The 17,666-nt window shown below is 29.1% G+C and overlaps 1 protein-coding gene across 3 annotated transcripts in view; it reads right to left on the bottom strand.

Moving 5' to 3' along the window:
- Positions 1-14,504, bottom strand: part of LOC136084746 (solute carrier family 40 member 1-like) — a 28,479-nt gene extending 13,975 nt beyond the window's left edge. The window contains exons 1-2 of one of the 3 annotated variants that reach the window (XM_065805499.1): positions 12,196-12,396; positions 11,976-12,075 (exon numbers count right to left, since the gene is read on the bottom strand). The gene's annotated coding sequence lies outside the window, so the exon portion shown is untranslated. Of the gene's footprint in view, positions 1-11,975; positions 12,076-12,195; positions 12,424-14,076 lie in introns of those variants that run through there. The other 2 variants (XM_065805500.1, XM_065805498.1) reach the window with 2 other exon arrangements.
- Between the last annotated feature and the right edge of the window lie 3,162 nt (positions 14,505-17,666).

Below are 17,666 nucleotides of genomic sequence, written 5' to 3' on the forward strand. Positions count from 1 at the left end.
CCAAAAAGAATCGAGTGTTTTGTCTAGATATTTACTTTTTAATGCCCGTGGGACACATTTACGAATTTTCATTTTAATGCGATCGGTAGTGGTTCCTGGTATTTCAATTTATCACATTTAATCGCATTTTCTGCTTTCATGAGTTAGTTGATTGTGTCTGTGCAAGTAAGAACTAAAGATATTTTATGAGAAATAATTTTTTATTCTGAGTTTACAAGTGCATTATTGTTACAAAATTTATATACTGTAAAATGAGGTGACTTTGGCTAATTTGTAAAAAATAGTTTTAACTTTTAAAAACTACTTTGTTCTTTTGCAACTTCTTCCGAATTTAAATTTATTTCAAACGTTATTCTGTTTATTTATTCCTTAGATTAATTTAGAAGTTTGCGGAGTTATTAATATATTTTTTTGTTTGTTTATTAGAGTCTATAAAAATTGTTTATATACTGCAAAATTGTGAGTTGGTTGAAAATCCTGTTAATATTTGAGTGGGTTGTGATGTTATAACTAATAGTAAATTTATATAGGATGAGTTTTATACAATAGTTGCCAAATTTATAACACTTCTTATTAAAAATAACTTTAAGTAAAGTTTATGGGATGGCTTTGACCACAACTTGGGGTGACTTTAACCTTAGTGAAAAAATGTAATTATTTGATTTTCAATATTATATTTTTGATTTATTTTTCAGAAAATGTTGTCTGTAGATATAATTTTATTAATTTAATTTTCAATTTTGGGTTTTCGGACAAAATACTAAATACTAATTTATAATCATATTTATATAAAAAAACAAACATGTCAAAAACATATAAACGTGTTGCTGGGAGTCGTGATTATATTCCATACACCCAAGAAACATTAACCAAATGCTTAAAAGAAGTAAGAAGTGGTAATTTAACACAAACAGATGCTTGCTTTACCTTTAAAATTCCTCTATCAACAATAAAAAATAAACTGAAAGGTATACATAATAAAAATTGAAGAAGAAATTTTTGCAAACTATGTTATAACTATGTCTTCTTTTGGATTCCCAGTTGACTGTTATGATTTATGAAGTATTGTGAAGTGTTATGCAGACCGTAAAGGAATGTTTATTAGGAAATTTGCAGGAAATATGCCTGGTATTGAATGGGTAAAATCATTCCTTAAAAAAAATAAACAATTACGTATTAGATTTGCAAGTAACCTAAAAAGAAAGAGGGCAGAAGTAGGTACTGTTATTATTAATAACTTTTTTGATAATGTCGCTCCTTAACTGGCAGGGGTTCCTCCATCAAACATTTGGAATTACAATGAAATTAATTTAACCGATGACCCTGGTAATAAACTAGTAATAACAAAGCGAAGATCAAAATATCCTGGGAGGATAATAAATTCAACAAAGTCTGCTACATCTTTGATATATTGTGGTAATGCCGAAGGGCATATCCTTTCTCCATATATTGTATATAAAGCAGATTTGATGTGGACAACTTGGACAGAAAATGGACCAAAAGGAGCACGTTATAACTGCTCAAAGAGTGAATGGTTTGACTCCAGTTGTTTTACAGATTGGTTTGAATCTTCATTGTTACCTAAACTAAAAAAAACTTCTGGAAAACATGTTCAAATTGGAGACAATTTGCCGTCACATAAATATATATGTTTTTTGTGAAGAAAACAACATTAATTTTATTGCACTTCCTCCTAACACCACGCATTTAATGCAGCAATTGGATGTTGCAATTTTTCGACCAATGAAAGCTCAGTAGAGAAAAATATTTGGAAGGAAAGCGGTAAAGGATGTAAAGCTCCTTCCCTTCCAAAAGACCAGTTTCCAGCATTGCTTAAATGTCTCATGAAAAAAATTGAAGAACCTTGTTGTGAAAGTATGAAGACAAGCTTCAGAAAAACTGGATTATACCTACTTGATCGAAAACAGGTACTAGATAGACTTCCTAAAAGAACATTTAAAATTAAGATGTCACTGTAGAAATAGGTTCTCTTGTCAGTGATTCTTTCAAACAAAATTTAATTGAAGCTAAAGGCGATGATCATACACCACTGAAAAAGAGCAACATAAACCCAGTAAACACGCTTTAGTTGGTCCAACTGACGGGCCAGTATTGGCTATAGTTGGCTAGCAGTTGGCATTCCATGCCAACCATTAGCCGACTGTATACCGCGTGTTTTTGAATCGTAAAAATTTCCCGTAAGTTTTATAAATACATTTATAATTATACTTTATGTAAATGTTTAGTCACATGGTCTAAGTAAATAGCGTTAATTTAATTTGAAGCAGTTTATAATTTTTTTTCTCTCAAACACTTTTTGACCTTTTAATTAAACTTTTAAACTCAAACTCACCTTCACCTTTTAATATAACCGTTACGCTGGTAAGTACAAATATTTACTTTTATCCATTAGTTACACATTCAGATAAAAATTTTGACCTTTGTTAGAGTTTTTAATTTAATTTTATGATGACTCTGTATGATGACTCTGGCACACCCTGTATATATATATATATATATATATATATATATATATATATATATATATATATATATATATATATATATATATATATATATATATATATATATATATATACAGGGTGTGCCAGAAAAAGTGGTACAATTAATTTTTCGAAACTACAACACTTAAAAAAAAGTGAATAACAGTAAGAGGCATAATTGTAAATTGCATTTGTGTATACACACACTCACACACATATCTATATGTTAAAATACAATAGTTTATATATATATTGTGTTTATATTGTGTTTCAGAGTGACTGAATCTATAAATGTAGGAATTGCTTATGTGGTATTATTTTTAGCACTTCCTTAAATGCCTACTTCTATGCCCTTATTGTTATTTACAATAATCGATCGATATAATGATTCATATATGATGTTTTTCTTTGTATTTACTTATTCATTACATTTTTTTGTTTCAGATTTATCATATGATGGATTTATGCGATATAGAAAAACAAAGTATCGTAAATTTTTATGAATTTTTTAAAAACATCTACTAATAATTAGTCCAGTTAATGTTTGTTGTCAACTACATTGTTGCATATGTCATTTTTAAGTAGTTTCTAGGCTTTTCTAAATGTGTTTCCTATTCACATGGTTTTACAATCACGGTCTGCAAGCAAATTTGAGCTGAAAAATTTTTCTTAGCCTATAAGGAGAATTGATGTTGTTTGTTTAATTTAATTTGTTTAAATATAGTAGTTTTGATAAATAAATGTTTAATTGTTCTTGGTTTTTTACTTATTTGTTTTCAGATTCTTAAGAATTAGGCAACTTAGCTAAGCAAGTTTTGTCTTATTTTTTAGTGCAATTGGAAAGAGCGGAAAGCTGTTTTTTAGTGCAATCGGAAAGAACTGAAGTGTTTTTTATTCACTTCACACTGTATAACTGGTACTGATTTGTGTAAGTTTTCTATTTTTTTATATTTTATATTGGATTTATTTTATATTAGATATATATTTTATGCATTTAACATGGAAAACTGACTGTAATTTCTTGACACGAAAGTGATCAACAAATTACTGTCAGTAATTTGTTGATCACTTACTCAAATAATTTTGTGCATTGTAGTCTAGATTCTTTGTTAAATTAAAAATGATTGATGTAAATAAATATTGTTTAATATTTTTGATAAACGACTTATGTATATAAACATAAAAAGATATGGATTTCAATAAATCTTAAGTTTAAATATAGTCTTTGATTAGAAAAGATCACAATTTGTAAGATCCTTTTACATTTTTTTATTATTCATTTGTAACAATAGTAATATTACTGGTAATATGTTTAATGATAACAGTTAAATTGAAGTGGATAATATTAGGCTCAAAAAAGTTATTAATGTAAATGCTAATAGGCAACTTGAAAATAGTTGTTGTCAAGTTCAAGAGATAAATGAAATTAATCGTTGTTGAAATTTAAGAAATGCTGCTCAGTGAGCAGAAAACTTACTTGCCAGAATTCAGTGTCAAGCAGTGTTAATGTCTGTTAATTTGATTTTACTTTAGACAATTTAGAACAAAGCAAAGTACAAATTTTTCTATTTGTAGTAACAATTAATAACAATTTTAGATTTAAATGGTTTTAAATTTTTTATAATTTCAAACAATTTTTTTTTAGTTGCCTTTGTCATAACTTGATTAGTTTGCTTACTGTTGAAACATGGTTTTAATTTTGTAAATTTAATATGATGTGAAATTTACTCTATTAATCATTAGTCAACAGTTAGAGAGAAGCTGGAGCTTAATTAAGAAATGCTGGAAATTAAATCAAGGTAAATATAATTTTGTTTACTGGTAACTTAATAAAACCAATTACTACTATTTATTGCGTGTTTTTTTACTTTTTTTAACATGCTGCTTTGGAAACACTTTCTTTCTCTCCCTCTCAATCTTAGAAGAGAGGGAGAATTATTAAAACTTATGTAATTACTGAACTCTTATGTATTTCTTAATACCACAATTGATAATGACCATTTATATCGATTCTTCAAATATTGTGATAAATAAAATCTTTTTTAGTCCAAGTATTTTAGTTAATAAAATATCTTATTAAGTTGTGGTGTTATTTGCCAGTGTTACTATATTGTGTTGTCTAGCCTTTTTATAATCTTTTATTTTTTAATTACTCTGGAGACAGTAATGTGTGCTTACAAATATTTTATGCTATGCGCTATTGTTACTGTGTTTCGTGTTGTTAGACCTAGGCTGTTATTGCAATTTTTTTATTCTTTATATTTCCTGTTATATTATTATCCTAATTCCACTAACTATAAAATGCAAATAATACTTTTTTATTTAAAAATTGTAATTTTTTTCATTTCTTTTTTTAACTATTTGAAGGCTTTACTTGACTATCTTTTTCTGGTACCTGTGTTATGACAGATTTTAAAAAGAACTTAACGCGGTTATGCGTTAATGCGGTTAATGCGTTAATGCGTTAACGCGTTAATGCGGTCTTTATGTCGTTTACTATAAGCAATGGCATTGCTGATAGTGAGGCAAAGTTAAAATATTATTAATAGATAAATTTGTATTTAATTTTTTAGATAACATACCAAGTTATTCTGGTTTTGTTATTAATGATTTAATTACTTATAACCCTTATTAAGGGTTTCCTTACTGCTAGTTTTCTATTATTGTTACTCTTGTATATTTCTACTGTTATTATTATAATTGTAGTTGTTATTGCTATTATTACTGTTATTATTACAATGATTATTACTGTATTATTACCCAGGTCAACAAAAAAATTTTTTTTTCCGTGCCGAGCAAACAATTTGTTTTTTGTATAGCATTTCTCATTTTGATTTTAAATATGCGACTCAATTTTCACCATCAAGTTGTAAAGATAGTAAACATAACATTTGCACTTTCAATTCAAGTGCAAAAGCGAATTTAAAAAATCGCGAAAAAAATCATATAGTTGGGCCGGTAATAGTACTAACTGTTAGCCAACTGTTTTATTACTGTTGGGCCGTTAACGGTACCAACAGTTTATAAAACAGTTGGCCAAGTGTTGGTAAAAGCGTTACGTTTTTTTCACGATATCAACTAAATAGCCGTCTGTTGGCCCAACTGTAGCTAATAGTTGGTTATTAGGATCGGGCCAACTACTTACCAACTGTTCAATGTTTACTGGGAAGTCTCTGTTGTCCCAGGAAAAAGTGCATCATCAATTGATGTAGTTAATATGCAAACAGCTTTAAATACAAATAAGACAAAGAAAAAAATGACTGTTGTAAAAAAAACTAAGGTATCCACTCTTAAACAGCAAATAATTACAGATAGTTTATTAAATAACTCTAGCACTGATAGTTTGATGATTGATTGTGCATAATTATTTTTTGTTAGTAATAGTAGATCTAGCTCAGGGCCGCCGCGTACGGTTGTTCATAGTGTGCCCCGCACAAGGGCGCCAAGTGAAAAAGGCGCCGTCAGGCGCCTCTTTCACTCGGCGTCACCTCACTAAATAAAAAAAATCAAAATTAAATATAAAAAAATTAAATGATATAAAATAAAAAGTGACATATATGGATTTATTAGAGAGATACTGGAAACGCGGGCGCAACGTATACCTTATTCTACTACGCTATGAAAGCGCGCTCGTGATTTCGTGCGATGCGATCGGTGTAGATCGCTCAACTTTGTTCGATCTACACCGATCGCATCACCAAAGGCGTCACCGCGGCGCGCGGCATTTCACATAAACACACATATGCTCATGTGCGACGTTTGCGTAAAATGTAACATATATGTTCATTTATGATGTTTACGTCTAGTCAAGACCACCACCCCAGGAAAAAAAGTTCTATAAAACTTCTATAAACTTTTAAAACATATGGCCTATAGAAATTCTATAGAACTTCTATAGAATATCTGTTAATTTCTATAGAAATTCCTATAGAACTTTTTTTGTTCTTTTTTTTTCTAAAGAAAAAAGGTTTAATAGCAATTTCTATAGAAATTAATAAATATTCTATAGAAATTCTATAGAATTCAATAGAATTTCTATAGGCTGTATGTTTCAAAAGTTTATAGAAATTCTATGGAAATTCTATAGAACTTTTTGTCCTGAGACTGCATTTATCTTTTGTGTAAAACAAATATTTATTGATTTTCATCAGGCATTCATTATAAAATTTCAACGTAAGTATAATTTACAATATTAAATTGTCGCAAAAGAATAAACGCGTGAATTTTTTCTCTTAAATAAGAAATATTGTTAAATATTTAACAATTACAAAAAACGAATATTTTCTGATTTATGAAACCCAATATTGTATTTTCTATTATACTTGAGAACAATAAATTTTTTTTACCAGCGCTTTAAATTCGTATATAGAACTTTTTATGGCACAAAATATAAATGAATTTAAAATAATAATGTATAATAAACTTTAACTTAAAATCCTTAGACGTCTGGAATCGGAAAAAAATCAAAATTATCAGGCGCGCAAAATAAAAAAAATCGACTTAAGCGAGAAGAGGCTCGACAAAAGTTATCAGGTTCTTTAGATAAATTCACTATAAAAACCATTAATCCTACTACGACTGCAACGGAAGAAATTCAAGACCTGAATCTCAAAACACAAAGTTTTTTTGGTGTATCCACAAACTCTTCAATAGAAAAGGAATCGAAAGAAAGTAATAAAATCGATTCCGATTGCGAAAAAATTGATTTTAACGATCCGGCTTCTTGGCCAAAACAAATTAATATAAAACTAAGAGATTGTTTAATAGAAAATGATCCTAAGCAATTAATTTTGAAAGACTTCCCAAAAAATGAGTTTGGACGTATATTTTCTGATAATTATTAATATTAAACTTTATCAAACGGGGAAAAAATTTGCAGGAGTTATTTGCTTTATTCGAAAACTCATAATTCAGTATTTTGTTACTTTTGCAAATTAATGTCTGACAATACTACACAACTTACTAGTGGTTGTAATGATTGGCAACACTTAAACCACATATTAAAAGTTCACGAAACTAGTGTTGGGCACATAAAAAACAGTTCAAAATATAGCGAAATAAGAATATCACTAAAAAAAATTGTACAATTGATGCAATGCAACAACGACTCTACAAAACCGAAAAAAAATATTAGCGATTGGTCGTGGAACGAATTATTCATAAATACAGTATTTATTAAGACAATGCTTGGCATTTAGAAGTTCATCTAAAAATCTTTTTCAAAACGACAATGGAAACTTTTTGAAATTAATAGAAACCATAGCTAAATTCGATCCAATAATGTCTGAACATTTACATCGCGTTTAAACGTCTGAGAAAAAGAATATTAGTCATTATATAGGTGATCAGATTCAAAACGAAATAATTAGCATTATAAGTGATGCTATTAAGAAAAAGATTTTAGAAATACCCCACTCTTCAAAATATTATTCAATCATTCTTGATACAACACCAGACATAAGCCATACTGAACAGTTAACCATTGTCATAAGATTTGTTTATCACAATAAATCTAAAAAATTTTGCAGAAATACGTGAGCATTTTTTAGGATTCCAAAGTGTAACTGACACAACCGGTGTAGGTTTATTCGAGTTCATCATTAACCATTTGAAATTAATGAACATTAATATATCAGATTTACGCGGACATTCGTAAGATAACGGAGCCAATATGCGTGGGAGACATAATGGACTCCAACAAAAAATTCTTGAAATAAATTCACGAGCTTCTTTCGTTCCATGCGCTGCTCATTCATTAAATTTAGTAGTGAACGATGCTGCTAAAATTTCATTTGAGACGGTAAATTTTTTTAGTGTGATTCAAGAACTATATAATTATTTTTCAATCAGTGTGAAACGGTGGAATGTATTAAAAAAATACGTTAAAAACTTAACCCTAAAACCACTTTCTGCAACTAGATGGGAAAGTCGGATAGAAGCTCTGAAACCTCTAAAAATGTATATGTCAGAAATTTATCAAGCTTTATTAGATATCACTAATGACCACACAAAAGACATGGATTCTAGAGCTCAAGCAAATAATATAATTTCAAAAATTTGTTCTTTTAAATTTTTTTGTTCCGTCTCAATTTGGTATGATATATTGAATATTGTCAGCAAAATAATGCAAAAGCCCATATTCGATTTACAATTAGTAACGGAAAATCTTAATTCAATTTTGAACAACTTAAAAGTCTTAGAACTGATGAGAAATTCGAAGAACTTATGACGTCTGCAATGGCTAAAGCTAGAGAACTTGATATTGAGCCTGATTTCCCTGAAACTCGAAAGCAAAAAAAAAGGAAGTTATTTGATTACGAAGCATCAGATGATACAGTGAACGATGCAAAACATGGTTTTAAAATTAATTTCTACTTCGTCTACTACTATATCGTCAATTTCAGAACGATTTCAACAATTGCAACAACACAACAAAGATTTTAAAATAATACACAACATCAACCAACTAAAACAATGGGATAATGAGGATTTATTGAAACACTGCAAAGATTTGTATATAAAATTAATCGACAATGCAAAATTAAACGATGAAGATATTGATGGTATAGCTCTAAACGAAGAATTAAAAACCATTCAATTTTTTATAAAATCTAACTTGTCTCCTCACGAGGTTTGAAATTACATTTATAAAAATGCATTAAATGAGATCTTCCCGAATATAACTATTGTGTTACGCATTTTTTTAACATTACCTGTGTCTGTTGCTTCTGGAGAAAGAAGTTTCTCTAAGTTAAAACTACTTAAAAACTATTTACGGTCTACCATGAAAGAAGAACGATTAACGGACTTATCCATAATATCTATAGAAAGCGATACTTTGGATTCCATAGATATTAACGATCTCATAAAGAACTTTGTAGCTGCTAAAGCTAGAAAAGTAAATATGTAAAAAGTATTTTGATTTTTGAGTGATGAATAATTATAAAGTAATCTAATTCTTAATATATGTTTGAGACAAGCAAATTTTATTGATTGCTTAGATTTAGTATTGTATATTGTATGTATATAACCTGTATATTATCGCATTATATAACCTGTAATTATTTTATAAAATAAAAGAATTTATTGGAAATATTTTAATGATTAAATTCATAACAAGTCATAGTTTTTGACATTGGGGTTCAGTTCAGGGAAGGGCGCTGAAAATAATCTGGCACAAAGATGCCTCTTACCCATGCAGCGGCCCTGATCTAGCTAGTAAAACTGCATGCAACTAGAACTGCCTATTTTGATGCAGATAGTGCGGATTTAGAATATGATGCATTGCATAATGAGTTGCTTTTTGCATATTTTTGATAGCTCAAATAAGATAAATTTAAAAAAATGATTGTTATTGTCTTATTTTAAAAATAAGAAGGTATAATAAAGGCCTAAAATATTAAAAAACTTGCATTAACCAAATGAAAAATGAATAAAAAACCCTTGCAAAAATTTCTGTCTGTTACACTTTATTATGCGAAAGTAATCCTTATGTACTCTTTGGAAATTTTTACTTATTGATAGGTGATTCAAAATAGCAACATCCTATATATATAAAATATATATCTATACTGTCCTAAAATAAAATGGATCAAAAAAATAAATTATCTGGTTGGCAAAATATATTAAAAAGAGAAAAAAAAACAATCAGAAGCTTTTTAAAAGCAGAAAACTTTTCATAATTTTCTTCAAACAGCTGTAGAGATTGAAATTGAATATGAGAAAACAAATGAAAACAAGAAAGAGAGTTCAAGTGAAAAACAAAGTGAAGGAGAAATTAACATAATTGGAATTGAAAATATTAATGAAGGATATAATGAAACTAATCCAATTGTGGAATTGGATTTGGAAATTGAACCTTTAAACAATAACATGAATATGGCTGTTGATGTGATCGAAAATAACTATGACGATTTAGCGAATTGGCCAGAAAATTTGTCCACTATATAAATTCAAGACATAGTTACAAAAGAACCTACAAAATTTTCTGTTACTGCTTACCTAAAAGATGATCAAAACCGATCATTTAACTATGTACATTTTATCGCAAAGCTCCTAATGAAAAATTAATCAACAGATCTTGGCTTTTTTATTCACTTAAATCAGTCAAAGTATTTTCTTTTTGTTGTAAATAGTTTAGTAACGTTACTTCTCGTTTAGTGAAAACTGGAACAAATGACTGGAGACACATGATAATTTTATAAAGACATGAAAGCAGTGCAGAGCACAAAGATTTATTTAGGAAACAGATAGATTTGAAGAAAAGACTTTGTTCATCTCAAACTATTGATTGTCTTACTGAAAAAATGTACCATACTGAAGTACAACATTCGGACTCTGTTATTAAGAGAATTATCAATATAATTTTGATGATGGCTACTGGAAATATGGCATTCCGTGGATCATCAAACCAAATTTTTTTAGAAAATAATGGGAAATTCTTAAAAATAGTAGAACTACTTTCAAAGTTTGAACTAGTGATGGAAAAACATTTAAACGGAGCAGTTGAGAATCCTAATCGAACACATTATTTGGGAAAGAATATTCGAGAAGAATTGAATCAATTAATTAGCAAAGCAACAAAAGATAAAATTTTAAGTATGATAAAAAAGGCTAAGTATTTTTCCATTATTTCAGATTGTACACCAGATAATAGTCACAAAGAGCAAATGTCTATTATTATACGTTACGTTAACATTGTAAAACAATTGGATAACCAGGTTATCAGTGTCACAATTCAAGTTTTATAGGATTCATAAATGTATTAGATACTATTCATTGGAATCAAATAATCTATCTGTCGTGGATGTTCGTGGACAAGGAAATGATGATGGATCCAATATAAAAGGTAAAACATTGGCGTACAGAAGCGTAAAGCTGATAACTGAAGTTCACGAGCCTTTTATATTCCTTGTGTCTGTCACTCCTTGAATTTGGTTGTTACGGATGCAGTCCAAGGATGTTTAGAAATTATGAAATTTTTTTCACAAATTCAAGCTATGTATAATTTTTTCTCTGCGACTACAAAGCGTTGGCAAATTTTTGAATCAAAATGTTGCAAATTAACAGTAAAATAAGCAGTGGTTAGAGTTCTGGCTCAGAACCCAGAGGTCCGAGGTTCGACGCCGGCTCTAGCTCAATAAGCGACATTGGTAAGGAAGGAGGTGTGAACTTCTAGTCAAATGCTCTTCCGCAGTGCTCCATGATAAGACCGTAAGGACTTTTGGGAGCACCTAAATAACGTTAAATCTGATATCTTGAAGGATTTAGTTTTTTTTCGATAGAAGTAACTATCTTACTAAGTATATATCTTACTATGTATACTAGTTACTTCTATCGAAAAAAACTAAATCCTTCAAAATATCAGATTTTTAATGCTATAACTTATAAGTTAAAATTTGTAACGTAATTTTTTAGTTACTAAAATAGAACTAATATATACTAGTTGCGAAAATCAAAGAAAATCTTTACTTCTACTTTTTAGGTTTAAGCCTTCAAGGTCAAAGACACACCAATTTACGGTACTTTAATTCGTACGAATGATTACGATCTCTCTTCAGGTTTTGAATAACTTAATTTAAAGATATTTTAGTATTATACTTCTGCTTTAATGTTATTTAGTGATTATTTTTTTAATATTTTTTTTACACGTAATAAATATCGTGTCATTACAATAAAAAAATAAACAAACCTCAAATTGATTTTTTTTTCCGAAATGATAGCTTTACTTCTGATGTAAAAATATACAATCTTGCAAGACTAATAAAATTTAAATTTTCGCGTCTTAACTTAAAAGCTCGTACTTAAAATTGTTGTCTTAATATTACTATGGTGATAAAATTAAAAGCGTAATAAAGCTTTAGAAAAAAAATGTTAGATTTTTAAACTTGATAAGAACATAAAACATTTATACGATTACGATCTTTTGTTTATTTACTAAACGATGTTATTGTTTATTAAGGAGTTTATTATTACTATAACAGCTAATAAAATTCACGAACCCGATAGCGTAGAGTTTAGATGACATCACAAAACGATTTTGTCTGCATATCAATCCCATTATGAGTTGCGTTTTTAGGAAATTCAATTGTTTCGGCGAAATGCTTGTGCATTATAGCACACATTAATCCATAAAAGCCTGCGCTACATAAAATAATTCTGCATAAGCCCAAAGAGAACACTTAAAGTTAAAGAAACGGTCAATACATTCAAAATCCTGGCGGACTCGCAAATAAACGCAAAGTAAAAAAATTCTATTACATTATGTTCAAAAATTAAGTGAGACGAGATTCGTAAAAGACTCTAACTCTTTTATCTTTAATTGCCTTTTTTGGTTGGAAGTATTGCCGTAAAGCCTTCAAAGCAGCCCAAAACAATAACCTTTATCAACAATACATACACATTGAAAAACTAAAAAACTTTAACCCAAATATCTTTTGAAATATTTTTAAGTGTATAGAAAAGGACTTAAATCCAAAACATTTTACAATAAACAATAAAAAAGATAAAGAATCAATTACCGCAGAATTTGCAACTATATTTTAAAAACGGATAAACACTGAAATAATAACTCATAATACTACCTATCGTCAAATTCCACCTGGCGAAAATCCTAATAAAATAATAATTACTGATGAAATTATAAAAATACCTATTTCTTGCCAGAAATGCAATGATCATATCAATATATCTACAGAACATTTAAAACATGCCCAGTGTGATGCACTAACGCAATAGGTAAGAAAACTCTTACACTTCGCAATTAATCATGGATGGAGCTTTGCATCTATGTCATCGTCAATTACTATACCACTAGTCAAATTGTATAAAAAACTACTCGCCGATCCAAACAACTACCGTGGTATCAGCATTATTTCAATATTTACAAAACTTTTAGATTACCTTATCTAACACATTGATTCTGAAATTAAAAAAACGCATCCATTTCAATTTGGTTTTAATAACAAAAGTTCGAACTTGCACAGGGGAAAGTCTACCCTGGACACTTAAGGAATAAGGAGTATATTGCTCAAACGCTAACGAAAAGAAATGTGCCAAATGATTTTTATGAAAGAAGAAACATTTACTAATTGAATTAAAAGCAAAAAAATAGTTACAGTGTACTTTAATATAACACAAAACATAAAAGAAAAAGTGTTAGAAAACGAGCATCTAAAAAAATCAGAGGGTAGAACATGTAGTTTAAACAGGAGTTTGCAACGGACATGTAGTTTAAACAGAAGTTTGCTTCTTTTTAAATCATTAGGCATATACTTTTTAATACATTATTTAACTAGCATTTTACCACAGACATTCCACTTATAATAATTAGAAGCAGAATATCAAAACAACTTTTGTGTATTTCTACAGGCTTAACTTCAGAGTTAATGTCATCCAAGCTTATCCAAAATCATAAAACTAAACCCTTACGAAGTTTGTTATAAATGAAACAATTAGACATTACAATAACAACAATTCGCCTATTTACTTATGTTCGCTAGACGCTGAAAAAGCTTTGACAGCTACAACTGGAATTTTCTCTTTGATAAACTTTACTTTGATAATAACCTACCTCTCCAAATAGTTAATACTATATCTTCTTTATATTATAACAGTAGTACACGTGTCTCTTGGTTTTATTTGGTCTCGAGCAAGGTGTACGACAAATACAGATTTTGTCACTCCACTTGTATAAGGTATACACTCAAAAGTTAATTGATATTATAAAAAATAATAACTTTGTCGGTACTTCTATACATGAAAACTTAACAAGTGTTGTTGCTTATGCTGACAACATCGTTCTGCTTAGCTCTACTTTATCTGGTCTTAAAAGGTTTATCACAACGTGTAATGTTTACAATAACTTAAACGGCATAAAATTGTTAAAACGGAACTTTTGCTCTCCGTAAAACAACAAGTAACTAATTGCAAGATAACCCAAGACGACCATCAAATAACACAAAATGAAAAGTTGATTACCTCGGCTTTATTTGGGATACTGAAAAATCCATTTTTGTCTCACAAATAAAATAAATAGTTCAAATATTAACAATAGAGTATCAAATTTCCAAACAAAAGTTATAATACAGACAATCAACAATGCAAAGACTTGATAAAATTGGAAGAAATGCAGTTAAGTCATTTTTTAATGTCTCCAAGTATAGCAAAAACTGTGTAAACTCTCTATTTCAAGTTCGGGAGATATTAACGTACATATAACAAAATAAAATAAATTCATCAGTCAATTAATAATAAAGAAAATATGTAAGATCCATAAACTAAATATGAAAAATTTAATTCAGGTTAAGAAGAAAGATAAAATTAAAATTTCAGAAAATATAATTATTGAAGATACCTACCAAGTTCTAGCACAGCCGGTTCAATGTTAGAATACAATGCAACAGTGAACAGTTTTCAGTAATACTCTTGAAGAAAACATTCCCAAGTGATCTTTTAATAGATTGGCGGAAAAGTTCTCGCGTATTGGCCCGTAACTTTTTTCTTGACATATTTTTTGATTTTTTTAAAGCCATCTGATAGCCCTATTTCTTGCACATCTATTGATATATAATTTGTCTTTAGTTGTCTCGAGATGGAACTTAGTCGAGAAGAAAAACGTTTACTGCTCAATTTTCAATTCAAGTTGAGTTTGAACGCTTCTGAAGCTGCCCGAAACATTTGTGAGGCATATGGAGACGGAACAATGCCAATTCGTACAGCACAAGACTGGTTTAAGATATTTCGTAAAGAAGGAGACCGATTAACCGACATGCCGAGGTCTGGGCGTCGAAACAAAGTCAATCACCAAGCAGTCATCAACAGAGTTAAAGAAGATCCGTCAATGAGTTGCCGAATGTTGGCCGACGAGTTTTATTGTCACCACTCAACAATTGAGGACATTTTGCACAAGGCCGGAAAGAAATGCTTGAAGTCCAAGTGGGTTCCGTACGAATTGACCGATGCTCAAAAGAAGAAACGCTCCGAATCTTGCAATCTATAAGTTAGCCTTATGAACAAAAATGCGCGAGAACTTTTCCGCCAACATATTATTCTCTTTTAGTATTTTAAACTATTTTTTATGTATTTTTACTTTGTAAAAATGTTTACAGAGGATGTTTAATAAAATAATAATTCTATTTTTAGCACCGCAAACCTACGCTATTGAAAAGTAAAATTCAACTTTAACTAATCTAAAGCTATTTAAGTTAAAATATTTATAGTTATAAAATTAGTATCCAATTAGTGTGTATGCGTGGGTGTGCGTGCGTGAGTTTGTGTGAAATTTAGGTATTTACCTAAATTTCACACAAACTTTAGGTATTTAGGTATTTAAAAACTTTTTTTAACACGTAAATACCTAAAGAATATTTTTTGGTGCATTTCTTCGGTGCATTATTGTTAGGTTTAGTGTTTAAATTCTCACGCTGGTTTTAAAAGTTATTTAAAATTCGTTTATAATGATGCTTCAAAACTCATATATTGTGGCACAAACAATTCTAAATTTTTAAAAAAGATTTCACTACTAGGGCTTTTTTTGTGACAAAGAAAATGAACTCTACATGCTTAATTACTCATCACACTATATTCTAAAATATCAATAAATGATATTTACAATAATTTGACCACGTTTTACTGAATCCACCAACTTAAACATATACTCTGTCCTGCAAAACATAAGCAACCACATAAAAAATTCTAATTTTTCAATTTCAATTACTGAATACAACATATTTTCTTAAAAAAAAAGATTAGTATAAAATACGATTATCTTAAAACGAATAAACATGTTGTTTACCATGCAGTGATATTTAAGTCTAAAAATATGGTCTTTCAAAGCATTAACAACTTTTTTACCTAAAAAGAATTCTAAAAAAATTATGTGTTCATTTTTGGTTATTATAAGAATTGATACTGATTTAATTTCAAAGTTTTACCCTTTTTTGAAAAGAAAACTTTATAGTAACAAGGGTTTCTTTCTTACGATTGATTTTTTAGGGTATTGGTCATTTATAATAACAGGGAAAAAGTACAATTTAACTTTTTCAGGATCCTAAGAGAAATCGTTCGGATTCTAAGAGAAACTGTCAAGCGTGGAAGGTGTAAAAGTTGCAACAGTTTAAGGTCATTATTCTGGCTTTGGTGGAGTTGGATCTATCAATTGAATAAATGGCATTATGGATTGATTTACTTATTGTTGAATTCTTGACGAAAAGATGGTTCCTCATGCTGATTGTAATATGCCTCTTCTATGGACGTTTCAATAAGACAACGACATTAAACATACGTCTTAACTCGTAAAAACATGGTTTGCAACTAATCAAATTGAAGTAATGAAGTTGCAAACTTAACCACCTGATCTCAAACCGATTGAAAATTTATGGCGTCAAGTTAAGCTTTCTCAAAAAAACAAGCATCACTTCAAAAACGCCGATGAACTATATATTGCTGAAGTCACGTGAGATGAAAAAAAGTCTTAAACTTATTGAGTACCAAAAAGAACAAAAAGAACATGATCCTGAAAAGTAAAAGATTACCTTAATTGTTGGTTTTAATATATATATTTTTTAGTAGGTGGTAATGTTTTCAATATAATACACTTCAAAATTGGACTTTCAAGTTACAATTTATTAAGTATTTAAAAAATTTTTTTTGCTGTTCTAATTATCATGTTTTTGTTAGGTTTGCTAAAATATTACACCAGTTTAGCATTGAGAAACAAATTCCTACCGCTTTATATAATCTAATTTGAAAGTTTGCTTTAATATTTTTAGTTACCCAAACCACTTAAAATGTTCAAAAACGTAAAAATCGCAACCTTAATTTTATTAAAACTTTTTAAAGTATATATAAAATACACTACACCCATACACGCACTCATACACATACATAAATTCATCATACATACATAAACTCGTGCACACAAACATACAATCGTAGATACATACATACATACATACATACATACATACATACATACATACATACATACATACATACATACATACATACATACATACATACATACATACATACATACATACATACATACATACATACATACATACATACATACATACATACATACATACATACATACATACATACATACATACATACATACATACATACATATATTGTGTATTGCCAAAATCAAAGTCACGT

Source organism: Hydra vulgaris, chromosome 09, assembly GCF_038396675.1.
Source record: "Hydra vulgaris chromosome 09, alternate assembly HydraT2T_AEP".
NCBI classification, from domain to species: domain Eukaryota; kingdom Metazoa; phylum Cnidaria; class Hydrozoa; order Anthoathecata; family Hydridae; genus Hydra; species Hydra vulgaris.